Below are 15,892 nucleotides of genomic sequence, written 5' to 3'. Positions count from 1 at the left end.
TGACGAGCCCCAGTCAGGGGGAGAATCTGTTTTGGTTTGCTTGTGTTCTGGTTCAGATAGGGCCTGACCTGGCAGTTTAGGCTGGACTGTTCCCATTAGCGCATGGTCTACACTGATTTGTCTATGACCAAAACCAAACTGAGGTGGCATGTTAAGCAAAGGAAAGATGGGTTGGGATGCTACCGCGAGCAATTGCCAGAGGTTATACTTATTGCAAGCATTCCTTCAACACTTTTGTGTGTTTGCTTTAGCCATAAATTCCAGCCACTCCAGCTTTTTTGAAGGCGTGTTACATCAAGGGTGCTAACAAGGTTGTTATCAATGCACCACCCTCCCCCACCTATGTACCACAGTTCCAGCAAAATCTCCATCTGGCTGATATCTTCTCCTGGTACCAGGCCATAGATTTTACCCCACTGTGAACGAGACAGCGCACCTGCTATTTCATTGCCAATTTCAGGCACATGGCTTGCCCTACTCTCAATGCTCTAATGGAAGCTGCCCATCACAAAAACCCACAGCAAAAGCAAAACCCTGATGTACTTTGCCGACTGAATGCTAACTACCTTAAGCACAGATATATTGTCAAAATTAATAGTAAGCTTTTTATTTTTTAAATACCTGTCCAAAAGGACCAGTGCTACCCACAGTGGTAAAAACTCCAGGAAGGGTATTCTCCTCCCCTCCTGCCTCCACGCCTCCGTCACCAACTTTCCTTGCCCGAATAAACCAAAATCACCTCCTCCTGTATTGCTCCATTTCACCCCCTTTCCAAGATCCCACAAGGTAATGTCTTTAAATTTCTTCAGAAAGGCTAGCCCAACCTGTCAACATCAGGACAGTGCGCGCTCTACGGGCAACTAAAATGCAAAAACCCAGTCTTTATGCAAAGGCATAATTCATGCATTATGTTTATATGCAGTTTGTTAACCTTTTGCATTGCAGAGTTTAACCTTGAAAACCACTATTAATGATGTTTGCAATAACTGTTCATTTGCAAGGTATTGCTGCAGGCTTATCGAGTGTCTCAGGGTGTGGTCCCTTTCTAGGACCTTCTAGAAGCTTTCCCTGCCCCATGACTGGGTGTGGTTTGTGGGCTGGGCTTGACTCTATATAAGGGAGTCAGCCCAGCTCCACGTGCTCACTATACAGAGGTCCCAGTGCAGAGCAGCAGCAACTTCCTGAGCTCCGGTCCCGGAGGCCTACAATGATATTTCCAGGCCTGCCCTCATTATATTGACGATCCTTTAGCAGGGCGGTAAGGCGGAGGTCGGGCAGTGCCCCCAACCCCCGTTTTCAAAGACATTTGAGTTTTTGGGCCTAGTTGTGAAACTCCTTGTGTACGTGATTGTGTTTTCATGGCATTTACATATTCTTGTTTGAATCTGCAAGGTGCGGGATTCATTTCCTGGCATTTAACCTTGACATTCAGATCGGCAACAGTGTGTGCGATCATTTCATGATATTTGCATTGTGTATTTCGAATCGGCAAGGTGTGCGATTCATTTCCTGGCATTTAACCTTGACATTTAGATCGGCAACAGTGTGCGCGATCATTTCATGATATTTGCATTGTGTATTTCGAATCAGCAAGGTGCATGATTCATTTCCTGGCATTTAACCTTGACATTCAGATCGGCAACAGTGTGCGCGAACATTTCATTATATTTGCTTTGTGAATTTCGAATCGGCAAGGTGCGCAATTCATTTCCTGGCATTTAACCTTGACATTCAGATCGGCAACATTGTGCGCGATCATTTCATGATATTTGCATTGTGTTTGTTGAGGTGCACACATTTATCCTGAGCTTTTGGTTTTCTCGAAAAGCTTAGTTCAAAGTGCGCCATTATTTGTGCTACTTAAGCTCCTAGTACATTTCCTGTTGTTTTTTCATGGAATGTTCAGATAGCCTTTGTCCTCCTGTAAAAATGCAATATTTATTATGAAACTATTTAGAAGAAGGTTCTTGTATTCTAGATAGTATATGATATTTCCTGTAAAGCTCAAATGAAACATTGTATTAACCCATTCTTGATTTTTTCAGGTACCTAGATTTCTTGAGGCCTAGTTATAGTCATGTCCTAAGTTATCCATGATTACAGCATAAGAATTCTTAGAACCTAGTCTATTGAAAGTCAATGCGATTATATCTTGACATTGTATTGTTTAACTTCTTGCTTCCTACAGGTCTCCTTCCCAGCTGTTCCCTACCTAATCAACTTTTCCCCCACTTGGACTCTCTCAGGCTCTGTGGTATATCTATTGGAGTTTTGGAGCTGTCTAGTGCTGGACATGTTGGGAACATGCACAGGCCCCGAGGATCTGGTCTCCCTGACACAACCTACATTTCTGTCATGAAACCTGCTGACAGACTAATTCTGTTATGAGGCATGAATTCCATAGCCAATGTTAATCCAGCCTACTACATGATGTCCTCCCTGTTTTCACCACCCTACACAAAAAAACTTAGGATATCACATCAAAACCTGTATGGAACTAGCCTCCACTGTCTTCTGTGCCAACATTTCCTCTAATAGCTGCAACATATCCTCCCTCTTATTTATGGATAATCTTGCTTTCAGTTGAGTTCCCAAGAATATGAATGCTGTGACAGAATCCACTGTATTGCCAGGAGCCATTGGAATGCCTAAATCCTCATCCACATGTGAAAGTTCTCCAATACCGTACTATGGCGTTCAAAATTTTGTGAGTCACTAAATAAAAAGGCCTGGGATAAATTCTGAATCATGCAATACTTGCCAGACTCTTTTTTAGGCACCACGGGGGTCATGATCAAAAGCTTCATTGGCCAGTCATCTAATAGACCTTCCATTCTTTGTTCCTCAAGTTCTTTCATCTGCTTGTTCTGCATTACTTCTCGGGGTTCTTCTCGCCGAATTCAAGTTCTCCACCCACCTCTGTAACCTAGGACCTTCGTACCCCAACCAAACATCATTGCAAAACCCCTGCAACAGTAACTGAGTAGCCTTTTCCCTTGGAGAGAATTAAAAACAATAGTGCAACTCCTCAATTTAAATTGGCAAATGTGTCTTTTTAGCAACTGACCCTGCCCTCGTTTGCCACTGTTTCCCTGTGCCAGCTAGCTAGCTCCCTGCACCTCTCCACCCTGCCCCACATCCCCCTACTTGACTGAAGTGCTGAAGCACTGAGAGTTGTGCACCACAATTTGAGCACTCTTGTCTGAATCCGTATATTAAAAAATAATTATAGATAGATAAACTAAAGAAATACAAGTCAATCATTACTACACAAGAAAAGCACTATGATCTTTTTAAAAGATATAATTGTGAAATTAATCATCTTAATTGTTTTATTAAATAACATAACTAAATAAAAAAAAATGTAATACTCTTTTTTTTCAAAATATATTAGAAAGTAGATTATGAATGAAATAACAATTAATCAACAAAACAACAACAAAATAACATAAGATTAATCAAATAAATAATTTACGTAGTCAATTACAAATTAATACTTTAATCAACATTAAAAAATGGATAGTCTCAGTCAGCCTAAATCCACACAAACCCAAGAACCTGCCACTTAATTAAAAAGTAATAAATATATCTTGAAAAAATTGAATCACACATTAAACATTTCAAACTATACTAAAATAATTAAAATAATTGTGTAACAATGCGACATAAATAATTATCAGTTATTTTATTAACATAAACAAATTATTTAAAAATAAAACCAATCATTTTTATTTTAAATAGTTTTCCATCCTAAACCCACAGAACAGTCTACTACTATATAAAAATACTTTTTACAATTTCACATTAGCTTACACAATAATCATTGCAAACTGTTCTGAAAACAGTTATTATCATAATACTGATTCATAAAAATAATAAAATAAGTAATATAAATTGAATTAATTAGAAAGCAATGTTTAATGCACCATATTAAAGTAAACAATATTATTTACCATGATATTTTAAAAACAAGATTATATACCTAAAGAAACAATATTGCTAACGTTTACATTTTGTCACCCTATATTTTTGTGTTGACAATATTTTTGAAACAATATTTTTGTGTCACAATATTGTTTCCACAGTATTTTGGTGATTCACTACACTCACTTCATTGAACAGCCACTTGAAAACTTCCACATATTAATCCTTTCAAAATTTTCCTTTGTTGCTGCAATCAACCGCGCATCCAACGGTTTATGTACCTCCATGTAGGGTAATTTCTAGGAACTAACATCAACCATGCTCTCTGACTGCCCTTTCACAAGCCCACTCATTTTGACCCTTCTTCTTCTTTTATATCTCTCATCCCCTCTCAGCTGGTCTGACCCCATCCATCTAACAAATACTTACTCTTTTTCAACTGTCCATTCTTTCCTGAAACCATCTGATTACCCCAACTCCAATAGTTTTGACCTTCACTTCAACCTCCATGCTCCCTTTATCATCACCAGTCATTTTCCTCTTACTTAATTTCAATGTTGAGGCTCGCTCCATGGCCTTTCCTGGACATTCTTGTCCTGTCATTCACCTTGGCTGTACACCTTCCTCTCTGAGGGGTTGTCTCTCACTTTCCAACTGCAAGATACCAAACTCTCCTTGTTACCACATTGTTGATTTCCCAGTCTCAACAAATTCCTTTCCTAACAACTGTCAGACTTTTTTTTACCACCACTTCACTCCTGTCTCAAGAGTCTCTCCTTCCTCCATCTGCTCCTCTTCAAATTTATCATAATCCAGCAATGTGCCCCATGCCCGTGCATATTCACAGCTTCCTTCCAAAACCACTTGTTAGCTCCCTATCTACCAAAATGCAAGAAAGGCTCAGCAATGCAGCAACTATCTTCAAATGTGCTGGTCACACCAGACCAACTTCAACCAGCTCCTTCAACATCCCTCAATGCCTTTGGATTAGACACATTGGACGCTAACCTTTTTTTGGACCAAGGTCCCGAAGCAACACCAGGCTCTCCCTGCCTACTAGGCACATCTCCAAGCACGTGCCTCTACATACTACTTCTATCCCCTAATCCTGTTCAGTCAGCACAATTCGCAGTAGACCCATCAATTCCTGAGTGATCCTGCATCCCTTCACTACTAACCATATCTATTTACTTGCTCAGTGGCCACCTGCTCTCTTCTGATCCCTAACACTCCCAAAGTATAAGCTGTTAGCCCCCATTTTGGCAACCTCCCTCCCTCAGGTGCTTCTAACCCCCAGACCTCCATCTCCATCGACTTGCATCAAAGCTTAGGCTGCCTCCTGCTCTCGCTTAACTTACAGCATAGATGTAAACATGCCAGTAACACAGCAGCTCCCTTTCCCCATGGCAGATAGAAGGAGACCTGCTCAAGCACCCTGGACACTGGCAAATCCTGCCTAGGTACATAAGACCAAAACAAAACCTACTACTACCATCACTGATGTTCTGGCTTCCTATGTAAATAAAGATGCTTCACACAGCCAGCACTTCACCTAAGGCCCTCTGTGATCCCCACACCCATGACCCCCTACCAACGGCCATCTGCTGTGGCCCAGGTTAGCTTCACCTGCACAAGACACCTGACAAAAAGTGAAATGTACCTAAATGGATCGTTACCCCAGCGTCATCAATTTTAGTATTTTATGTATGTAGGTTCTTTTAATTGAGTTTCAAGTCATCTGGTGCCTTCATATTTCTTAATGGACTGACCATTCCTCCCTAACCACAGAGTTCCATGGGCTTTTAACCTTTTGAGATGAGGAAGCACGACAAAGAAAAGGCACAGCAAGAGAAGTAAAATTATTTAACCCAAAAACCTCCCTCCAAAACTGACTAGGCTGGATTTCGACCTTACCATACTGGATTTTCTTCTAATGGACGCAATAAATTAGAGTCTTGAATTCACCGGGCATGTTGTGGCCTCTATGAAGGGAAAAATGAAGTTGATTCAGTCATCAGCTCAAGGAAATTTTGACACATATAAAGGACATAGGGCTATATGTACTAAAGCATTTTCCAGTAGACACAGAATGGGTAAAACCCTTTTATACATCTGCCCCATAGAGCCTGATGCATGAATCATTTTTAAGGTTGCAAACAGCAATTCTGACTGGTTGCCAAGAGAAACATGGTTTCAATATGTAAAAAACCTATTTGAGCATATTCGGAGATGGGGCCAAGCAACATGGCCAATCGGACGTGAGCTCCGTCGGCTCCATCTAAATCCGCCCAGGCCCGATGTATTGAGGAGGTGAAGGGATGCAAAATGACTCCCCCGACCTGGTGGCGTGCCTCTGAGCCCCTGGAGGGGGAGAATCCGTCGTGGGTGCTGGCCGTGGGCAGTGTGTCACACGAGTCGGAGCCCGCAGGCCGAGCGCTTGGCTCACCTCGGAGTGAAGCCTTGCAGCCTAGTGGCAGAAAGAGAGGAGCCGAGTGGACACGGCGGGGGGCTGGAGCCCTGAAAGGGAGGCGAGATCGGCGGGCTCCACGGAGCAGGGGAGGGAGGTGTCTCCCCCTGCAGAGCTGCTCGGGAGCTGGGAAGAGCTCCATTAAGGTGAGCGCCTGTGCGCACAGCGGCGGCATGGCGGAGCCCGGGAAGGGCTGAATTTGCAGAGCCTGGGGCTGCGGCCTGAAATGGAGAGGGCGGGCGCCCGCCACTGATAAACCCCCTTTACCACCGGTGAAAATAGGGAGCCAAAAGGACGGTCTCCCCTGGAAAATATTTTTGGAGCCAGCTCGGTGGTACGACGGTGCGGTTCCGCGCAGGAAGAGCCGAGACGGGGAAAGAGGGGCCACTTCAGAGAGAGCTGGGTGGGGGAGATCCGGCCGAGCGGGCCGCGAGACAAGAGGGCCCAGTGGTGCGTCCACAAGTGACTGGCGGCGGGACACCTCAAAGAGGGGACCACACCCACCGGGAGGCGACAGAAGGCTGGAATGAGCGCGTGCAAGTGAGAGGCGGGGGAGAGGAGAGACACATGACTCCCCCTTGAGATGTGGGCAGTGAGACTTGGGCAGAGGTCTAGAGGAGGGCCCTCATGAGAAGGAGAGAAATCCTGGTGGGGAGAGAAGACCTACGGACAGGCTCTGGGGCCCGGTCCCTGACAGACACATATGCCGCAGCAAAAGGTACAGGCCAACAGGGTCTCCAGCTATTTTTCACCGGCCGGATTAGAGAACGCTGACCTGGCACAGGGAGGAGAGATGGCGCTAACAAAGGAGGACCTCTTGGCTTCCCTTCGCACTTTTAAAGCCGAACTGCGAGAGAAGCTCACGACTTGATATCAGAGCGACGCTGGATGCCTTCCAAGCAGACGTCAATGGGAAACTATCCGCACTTCAAACTGATGAAGACTCGGTTGGGCCCGTACTATGGATCTTGAAACACATATGCAGGACTTACAGCAGAAAGTTGCCCCGGTGGAGACTGAGATTACGAATATTAAGGCACAGCTCCACCTCGCCACATTAAAGTGCAAAGACTTAGAAAATCGTGCACGCAGACAACATAAGGGTGAGAGGCCTGGAGGAGGGAGCCGAGGGGACTGATCTGGAGGCCTTTGTGAATGGGCTATTTTCCGCCATTTTGGGAGAGGATCAACCGGAGGTGCAAGTGGAACGAGTGCATCGCATGGGCAGTAGAGCTGCGGGCGAGGGGAGAAGACCTAGAGACATTCTGGCTAAGTTGAGCTCGTTCAAGGTGAAGGAACGAATACTATTAAAGGCACAACAACAAGACTCTATCTCCTTCCAGGGTGCAAGATGCTCCCTTTATCAGGATATAGCTCCAGCAACCTTGGCACAGCAGCAACAATTCCGCCCGGTGATGGAGGCTCTGAGAGAGAAGAACATAAGGGGCCTGATTACAACTTTGGAGGAGGGTGTTAATCCGTCTCAAATGTGACGGATATGCCACCCGCCATATTATGAGTCCATTATATCCTATGGAACTCGTAATATGGTGGGCAGGATATCCGTCACATTTGGGACAGATTAACACCCACCTCCAAAGATGTAATCAGGCCCAGGATATCGTTGGACCTTTCCCTTTGGTGTGGCGTTCGAGTTCCATAATAGGGCGTATCATTTCACGGCTGTGGATGATGCGGCAGCTGCGTTGGGCCTAGAGTCTGGAAGAGAGAGGGGAGACAACAGCATCGCTGGTGGAGCTGAGCGAGGAGAGGATATCCCTTCCACGTCAACGAATCAATGGAACCAGCAGAGGAGGGGTAAGAAGACTCCTAGGAGATTACTTTGCCCAGCGGACCGGCCTCAGCGGGGGCCCCAGCGGATCACCAGAGTGAGCTGGGGTGCAGCCCCAGGTGGGGGCTTCGATGGAGATGGAGTGACGGGGGCTCCTCCCACTTGGAGGACTGTGTTGACGCAGGAAGCACAATAAAGGCCTCAACTCTGCATGACATTCGGGCACACTCCCCTCCCATTGGATTCTGGAGTTTTGGGAGAGCTCCTCCGCTTGTATGTATTTTGGTTTGATGAGGCCTGGTGGGGAGAGGAGGCGGAATTGGACCCTGTCCCCGGAATGAAGCAAGTAGGGAAGTTTGTTGTTCTATATTTTCAAGTCTACGATTCCATATCTCTTCTGAGATGTTTTTTAGGTTTGTTCTTTGTTTACCATCCCTTGCAATATCTAAAGAGTCATGTAGAAAGCCCCAAAAAAAAGGCTTGGAGTTCCAAGGGGAGGAGGACCAGGGTCAAGTTGCTGGGTATTAGAGACAATATTAGGGGTCTGGTTGAGATCGATTTTGTTTCGGGGAGATGATGCTGGAACTGCTTTCATGGAATGTGAAGGAACTCATTCCCCCAATAAGCGGTCGCAATTGAGAAAGTATCTCAATAATCACCATTATGATACTGTGGCCTCACAAGAAACACATTTGAAGAGGGGGGAGGGACATCGACTCCGTCATAAGCACTACACTCAGATTTCTTTAGCTTAAGCACTGACGAAGCACTGTGGGGTGGCTTTGATGTTTCACAGATCTGTCCACATCAGGGAAACAGGTTCCAAGAAAGATAAAGAGGGACGATACTTAATGGTAAAAGGCAGCCGAGAAGGGAAAAAGTGTACGATATCTACTATTTACGCCCCTAACAGTGGTCAAACCCAATTTCTGTTACACTTCCTGAGAGAGTTGGAGGGCTATGCAGAGGGCGAAATAAATTTAGTGGGAGACTTCAATCTAGTTTGGGACTCGGTTCTAGACACAACACATCCACAGAGATCACAGACAAGTGCTTTTGTCAGATTGGTGAAGTCTGCCTTTTTGACTCTTGGCGGGCTATGAAACCCTTGGAGAAGGATTATACTTTCTTCTCACATACCCACCGCTCCTACTCGAGGATAGACTACATATTTCTGAGCAATCCATTGAGACAGATTCTTCAGTCTGTAGCCATTCATCCAATTATTATATCGGATCATGCCCCGGTGGTGGTTGGCCTGAATTGGTCCCTGGCACACACCTCTACCAAGCGCTGGTACTTTCCCAATGTACTCACCCGTGACACAGCATCTCGTAACAATCTGCGGTTAACGATCAGGGAATACTTCCAGCATAATAGGGTGGGAGATACTAACAACCATACACTCTGGGATGCCTTTAAGTCAGTTATCAGAGGCAAATGCATCTCATTAGCGTCTGCGATGCACCGGTTAAAAGCCAAGGACCAACTTCTTTTGGAAAGTGAACTTAAGATAGCTGAATGAGACCATAAGCTCTCCCCAACCTGGCAAGCCCAGAGGAGGGTGGTGTCCCTCAAAGGTAAATTACAAGCTATCTATACAAATAGGGCACAATTGACACTGCTGAGGCTTCAGAAATCCCATTACGACAAGGGCAACCAGATAGGTACCCCCCTGGCAAGACAGCTTCGAGCCAAACAGGCCCGGGACTATATAGAGCAAGTCACCTATGAGCTCGGAGAACACCTTACTGAAGAGGGGACAACGATGGCATTTAGACGGTTTATCACTCAGATCACCCTCCTGCCCACACTCAAGAGACCTATTTGTGAAATACCCAGCTGCCACAGTTCTCCAAGGAGACAAATTAAATGCTAGCAGCGCCATTTACAGTGGAAGAGGTCCAGGTGGCTATTGACGCCCTCCCCCTGCATAAGTCCCCTGGCCCTGACGGCTTAACAGCCCACTTCTACAAATCTTTTGGTGCGGAACTGGCAGGACAGCTCGCTGCACTGTTTAATTATATACGAGGTGAAGGAGCGGTATCCTCATCTATAGGGGAGGCTCTGATCACTCTAATACCCAAGGTGGGAAAGGACCCTCAGTTATGCGCCTCATATAGACCCACTGCCCTGCTGAATCTCAACGCCAAATTATACATTAAAATCTTGGCACAGAGGATGGAGGATGTGATGCCAGAGCTGATACATCCGGACCAATCGGGCTTTATCAAGGGGCTCCAGACGCATGATAATCTCGACGTGTCATCCGTCTGATGGAAAATGTTCATAAGAAATAGGTCCCGGCGCTTCTATTGGTACTTGACGCTGAAAAAGCATTTGATAGAGTTGAGTGGAAGTTTTTGGTGGCAACCATGAGACATTTCGGATTCGGGGAACAATTTATAACAATGGTAATGAGCAATTATTCATGCCCCAGGTCCCGCATTTCGGTAAATGGGGTGATTTCGGAATTCTTTGATCTATCACGGGGCATGAGGCAGGGATGCCCTCTGTCCCCGCTGCTTTTTGTGTTGAGTGTTGAGCCCTTGGCGGTGCGGATGAGAGCTTGCCCTGCATTCCCGGGCATTAAATTTGGCTCCGACCACCATAAAATTTCCCTATTTGCTGATGACATTTTATTATTCGTCACTGAACCCCACACATCCCTTGTGGCAATTCAAGAGGAGTTAACACTCTTTGAGCAGGTGGAAGGTTTTAAAGTAAACGCAGGGAAATCATGCCTTCTCAACCTGTCGATGCCCGCAGGGGTAATGGCCCAGGTAGCTTCCTTGACCCCATTTACGTGGGCTAAAAAAGAAATCACATATTTGGGTATTCGACTTGTTCCCCAGGTGTCTGATCTGTTCAGAGCTAATTATCCCCCCGTGATCAAGTCATTACGAGGAGACTTTAAAAGGTGGTCTCCGCTATGGCTGACCTGGCTGGGGTGCATCAATAGCATTAAGATGACAGTGCTCCCCAGATTCCTCTATCTTTTTCAGATCCCCCCTGTTGATATTCCACCAGATTTCTTTGCTGAGACCCGGACGATGTTCACGAGGTTCATTTGGCAGGGAACAAGGGCTAGATTATCAAATAAAGTATTGGTGCACTCCAAGGAAGAGGGTGGATTGGCGCTCCCTGACCTCCTTCAGTACTATAGAGCTGCATAGCTGCGTATATTGGCTGAGTGGTCCCTCCGAGAGTCAGAAAAGCTATGGCTTCATATGGATAGGGTGGTGACGGGCATGACTTTGTGGGATGTCCCCTGGAAGCCCAAGGGGGCACGTCCGCAAAACACATACATTAGCACACCCACTGCCACTACCCTTAAAGTGTGGGACAAGGTGACAAGAGCCTATGAGATTACATCCTTCCCCTCACCACATACCCCCATCCATTTTAACAAGGCATTCCCCCCAGGGGAAGCTCCAGGGCCCTTTGATAAGTGGAGGGAAGGGGGATGCTTGCAAATTGCACATTTATATCATGGGGACCAACTCTGTACGTTTAATAACTGTTGCAGAGATTTTCAGCTCCCACAGTCCGAACACCACCATTATACTCAGTTGGTGCATTGGGTCTCACAGCCACATGTGATGGAGGCAGACACAAGGCATTTGCTTCCAATGGAGAGATTTGTGCAAAGGGGAGGAGTGACAAGGGGCAGTATTTCTACGTTGTATCCTATATTAGCTGCTGCACAGAGGGTGCCGACCCCTCGACACATCCCCTTCTGGGAACAGGTGTTGGGCATCTCAGTGTGGGAGGACCGGTGGCGACATCTATATCACGACATATCCAAGCATAATCGCTCAATGGGCGCCAGCGAAGCACACTATAAGCTGCTCTACAACTGGTACCTCTATCCAGAGAAGCTTAAGAAACTATACGCACAGGTGTCCGATAGATGTTGGCGGGGCTGTGGCATGTTGGGGGATTTTAGACACATTTGGTGGGACTGCCCAACTATTCACCCCTATTGAAACGAAATTTTATCACATCTTAAAGAGATGTTAGGATGTCCCATACCGACCGCGACGGAGCATATTCTCTTGGGCCTTCGAGCCCAGGAATTGCAGCACCAATCACAAGGGGACCAAGCCATTCTATAGCTGGCACTAGGGGCGGCGAAGACAACATTAGCGTCCTTCTGGAAAAGAGCAGACACACCCCCTATAGCCCTGTGGTCCACCAGGCTGTGGAGGAGCCTCACCCTGGAGCGTCTGCCTGATAAAGGGGAGGGTTTGCGCAGAAGTTTTGATTGTATCTGGGATCCCCTGGTTAAGTTTCTCTCTAAGGGCTTACCCCTTACTACATGTGGTCCCCGGCTAAGAGCATTGCATCTCTTCCATATACAGTATAGGAACCAGAAGCTGAGATTCGTTGAGTGGACTTGGAATGGCCCCCTCGGGCTGAGAGAGGGGAGTCCGCAACCACTGACTTCTTTTAGCTAATTCAGGCATATTCAGGGATGGATCATTGTTGTGTGTTTAAAGTTGTTTTGTATTTGTTTTATTTACTGAAATAGATGGCTGTACTCACCATTTGTAGGGTAACACTGTTGCCCTCAATTTGTGTGCTCTCTCCGGAAAATGTGAGGCTTACTCCGAATGGAAAGGCGCTAGGAGGGGACACGGACTACAGTGGGTAGCCCAATGTTTCATTCTCATGGGCATATTAATTGTGTTCTACAAAAATGTCAATAAAAATAAATTTACAAAAAAAAAACTATTTGAGGTAACACAGATTTGCTTCTCCATAAGGAATCGCTATTTGGAAGGACTTTGTTGTGGGCATCCAATCCAAAAAAACGATTTTTTATGAGATGTATCAATGTTCTGTGACTGAAATTCAGTCAGAAAACATTGAACATTTACTCATTTGGTGTGGTAAAACATTTGCAAAAGGGATTGTGTCCCCACAGGATCACCTTTACTTTGTGAGTTAATATTAAAAGTATTTTGGGATGTAGGCAGTGGTAGAGGTGCCCACTGCCAAGTTTCAAACAAACTTTATAAAAAGTAAAATCTTTTTTTTAAACACATCTCTTTTGCCTTTAGAAAAAACAGGCTGTGTTAAAAAAAGGTTTATTTAAATGCTGTCATAGCCTTAGGGCCTGATTACTGCCTTGCTGATGGGATACTCTGTCACAAATGTGAAGGGTATCCTGCCCGCCATTTTACAAGTTCTGTTTTATCCTATGGAACTTGTAAAACGGCGGGCAGAATATCTGTGATATTTGTGATGGAGTATCCCATTCACCAAGGTTGAAAATAGGCCCAGTGTGGTCTGTTGGACACGATCTTTGTGATGGCACACAGTCTGAGCAATTTGCAACCTACCTCATTAATATTCATTAGATAAGTTGGATTGTAACCCACTGCAAGTGGGAATTTTGCAAACTGACTCAACACAAAGTAAGTATGCAAACTTTAACACTGGCAAAAATACTAAATGCATATTGCGAGCCAGTGTTTTGTAAAATGATACCATGATCTCACATGTGTCAAACCAGGACAGAGATTAAGAACATCTATAGAAGTTCAATCGCTGTGCTACTATGACCATTGTGTACCTTGAGCAACAGCTTGATACAATGGATGCAGATGCAGCAAGGGATTCAACATTGCACATTTTGGGGTTCCCGAATCACTTGGAAGGTGAAGGTGATACTGGGGCTCAGTTTTGCTAAACTGTTACACAACGCAGTTGCTGCACTGCTCTATGTGAGAGGAAGAAAGCAGGAGAATGCCTATCTATTAAGATATGGGTGGTCATTACAAACCTGGCGGATGGTGATAAAGCGGCGGTAAGACCGCCAACAGGCCGGCGGAAAACAATTTGCAATTACAACCGTGGCGGAAACCGCCAACAAAGACAGCCACTTTAACACTCCGACCGCCACGGCGGTACAAACAAACAGCGCGGCGGTCACCGCAACAGACAGGCGGAGGACAAAGTACCGGCCACACTATTATGACAGGCCAATCCGCCACCTTTTCCGGGGCGGATTCACCGTGGATAAAAACACGGCAGAAACAGGAATTCCGAAGGAGAAACGCTCACCTCTACACACCCCACAAGGAACGAGGACACCTGGACCTGGAACTCCAAATTCTACCTGCAATAGTCTTCCTACTCCTCTACCAGGAGCACGAACGCCGGCAGCGAACACCACGGTGAGTACTGCACCTACGACACAGGGGATGGGGGAGGCAAAAAACAGGGACACACACATGCAACACGCAACACCCCCACCCACTACAACACACACACTAATGCATTTTAATACATCACAGTTACACCCCCCAAGCCCCCCGTAAGAATGAAAAGACAATAGAAAATGAGTGTAACCATTGTAATATATTAAAATCAAGTAGGCAGAAACATATATATACACCATATACAAAATATACACCAAGCATAGTAGTCCAGGCAGTGCTCCAATTAAGTCAGTGGACACTGGGACCACACGGTATGGGCGAGGCCCACACACGATCCCTGACCATGACGGAGAGAACACTGCAGGGGCATCAGAGAGCAAGAAAACAGGCACCTCAGGGGGAGGGAAACAGGGGGGCACCTCAGCCGGTTGAGTGAACGACGCCAAATCCATGAGGGGGCCACATGCCCACTGTTCAATCCTGGAGAGTGCAAAGCCACAGCCTCTCAAGTCTCTACAGTGGGTGGGTTGCCCACTGTTCCATCCTGGGGAGTGTAAAGCCACAGTCTCTCAAGTCTTTACAGTGGGTGGGTTGCCCACTGTTCCATCCTGGGGAGTGCTAAGCCACAGTCTCTCAAGTCTTTACAGTGGGTGGGTTGCCCACTGTTCCATCCTGGGGAGTGCAAAGCCACAGTCTCTCAAGTCTCTACAGTGGGTGGGTTGCCCACTGTTCAATCGTGGGGAGTGCAAAGCCACAGTCTCTCAAGTTTCTACAGTGGGTGGGTTGCCCACTGTTCAATCCTGGGGAGTGCAAAGCCACAGTCTCTCAAGTGGATGACAGTCTCCACTGGTTCTGGAGGGGGCATGGTGCCCAGAGTGCTTTATCCTGCTAAGGACAGCGGTAGTAGATAACAGTCTCCACTGGTTCTGGAGGGGGCATGGTGCCCACAGTGCTTCATTCACCCCGTGACGGACTCAGTAGCGTCAGTGCCCTTGCCGCTCATGGGCCAGCGGTGCTTGAGACGGCGGTGCCCTGTTCAGCGGTGCTTGAGACGGCGGTGCCCTGTTCAGTGGTGCTTGAGACGGCGGTGCCCTGTTCAACGGTGCTTGAGACGGTGGTGCCCTGTTCAGCAGTGCTTGAGGCGGCGGTCTCCATTGCAGGGACTCAGCTGCTGGCGGTCCTTCATGGCCCAGCGGGGCTTTTGCTGGCAGTCCTTCATGGCACAGCGGGGCTTTTGCTGGCGGTCCTTCATGGCCCAGCGGGGCTTGTGCTGGCGGTGGCCTCCTGGGCAGCTGGGCTTGTGCTGGTGGTGGCCTCCTGGGCAGCTGGGCTTGTGCTGGCGGTGGCCTCCTGGGCAGCTAGGCTTGTGCTGGCGGTGGCCTCCTGGGCAGCTGAGCTTGTTCTGGCGGTGGCCTCCTGGGCAGCGGGGATGATGGCGGTCTTCTCCGCCGTGCTGCTCTTCCCAGACTTGCTGGGTTTCTTGTGGCCCTTCCCCACCTTGGAAGGTGTCACACCTGACTCCACACTCCCACGGGACAC

The sequence above is a fragment of the Pleurodeles waltl genome, chromosome 1_2 (assembly GCF_031143425.1).
Source record: "Pleurodeles waltl isolate 20211129_DDA chromosome 1_2, aPleWal1.hap1.20221129, whole genome shotgun sequence".
NCBI lineage: Eukaryota > Metazoa > Chordata > Amphibia > Caudata > Salamandridae > Pleurodeles > Pleurodeles waltl.
Note: the sequence above shows the minus strand (reverse complement) of the source record.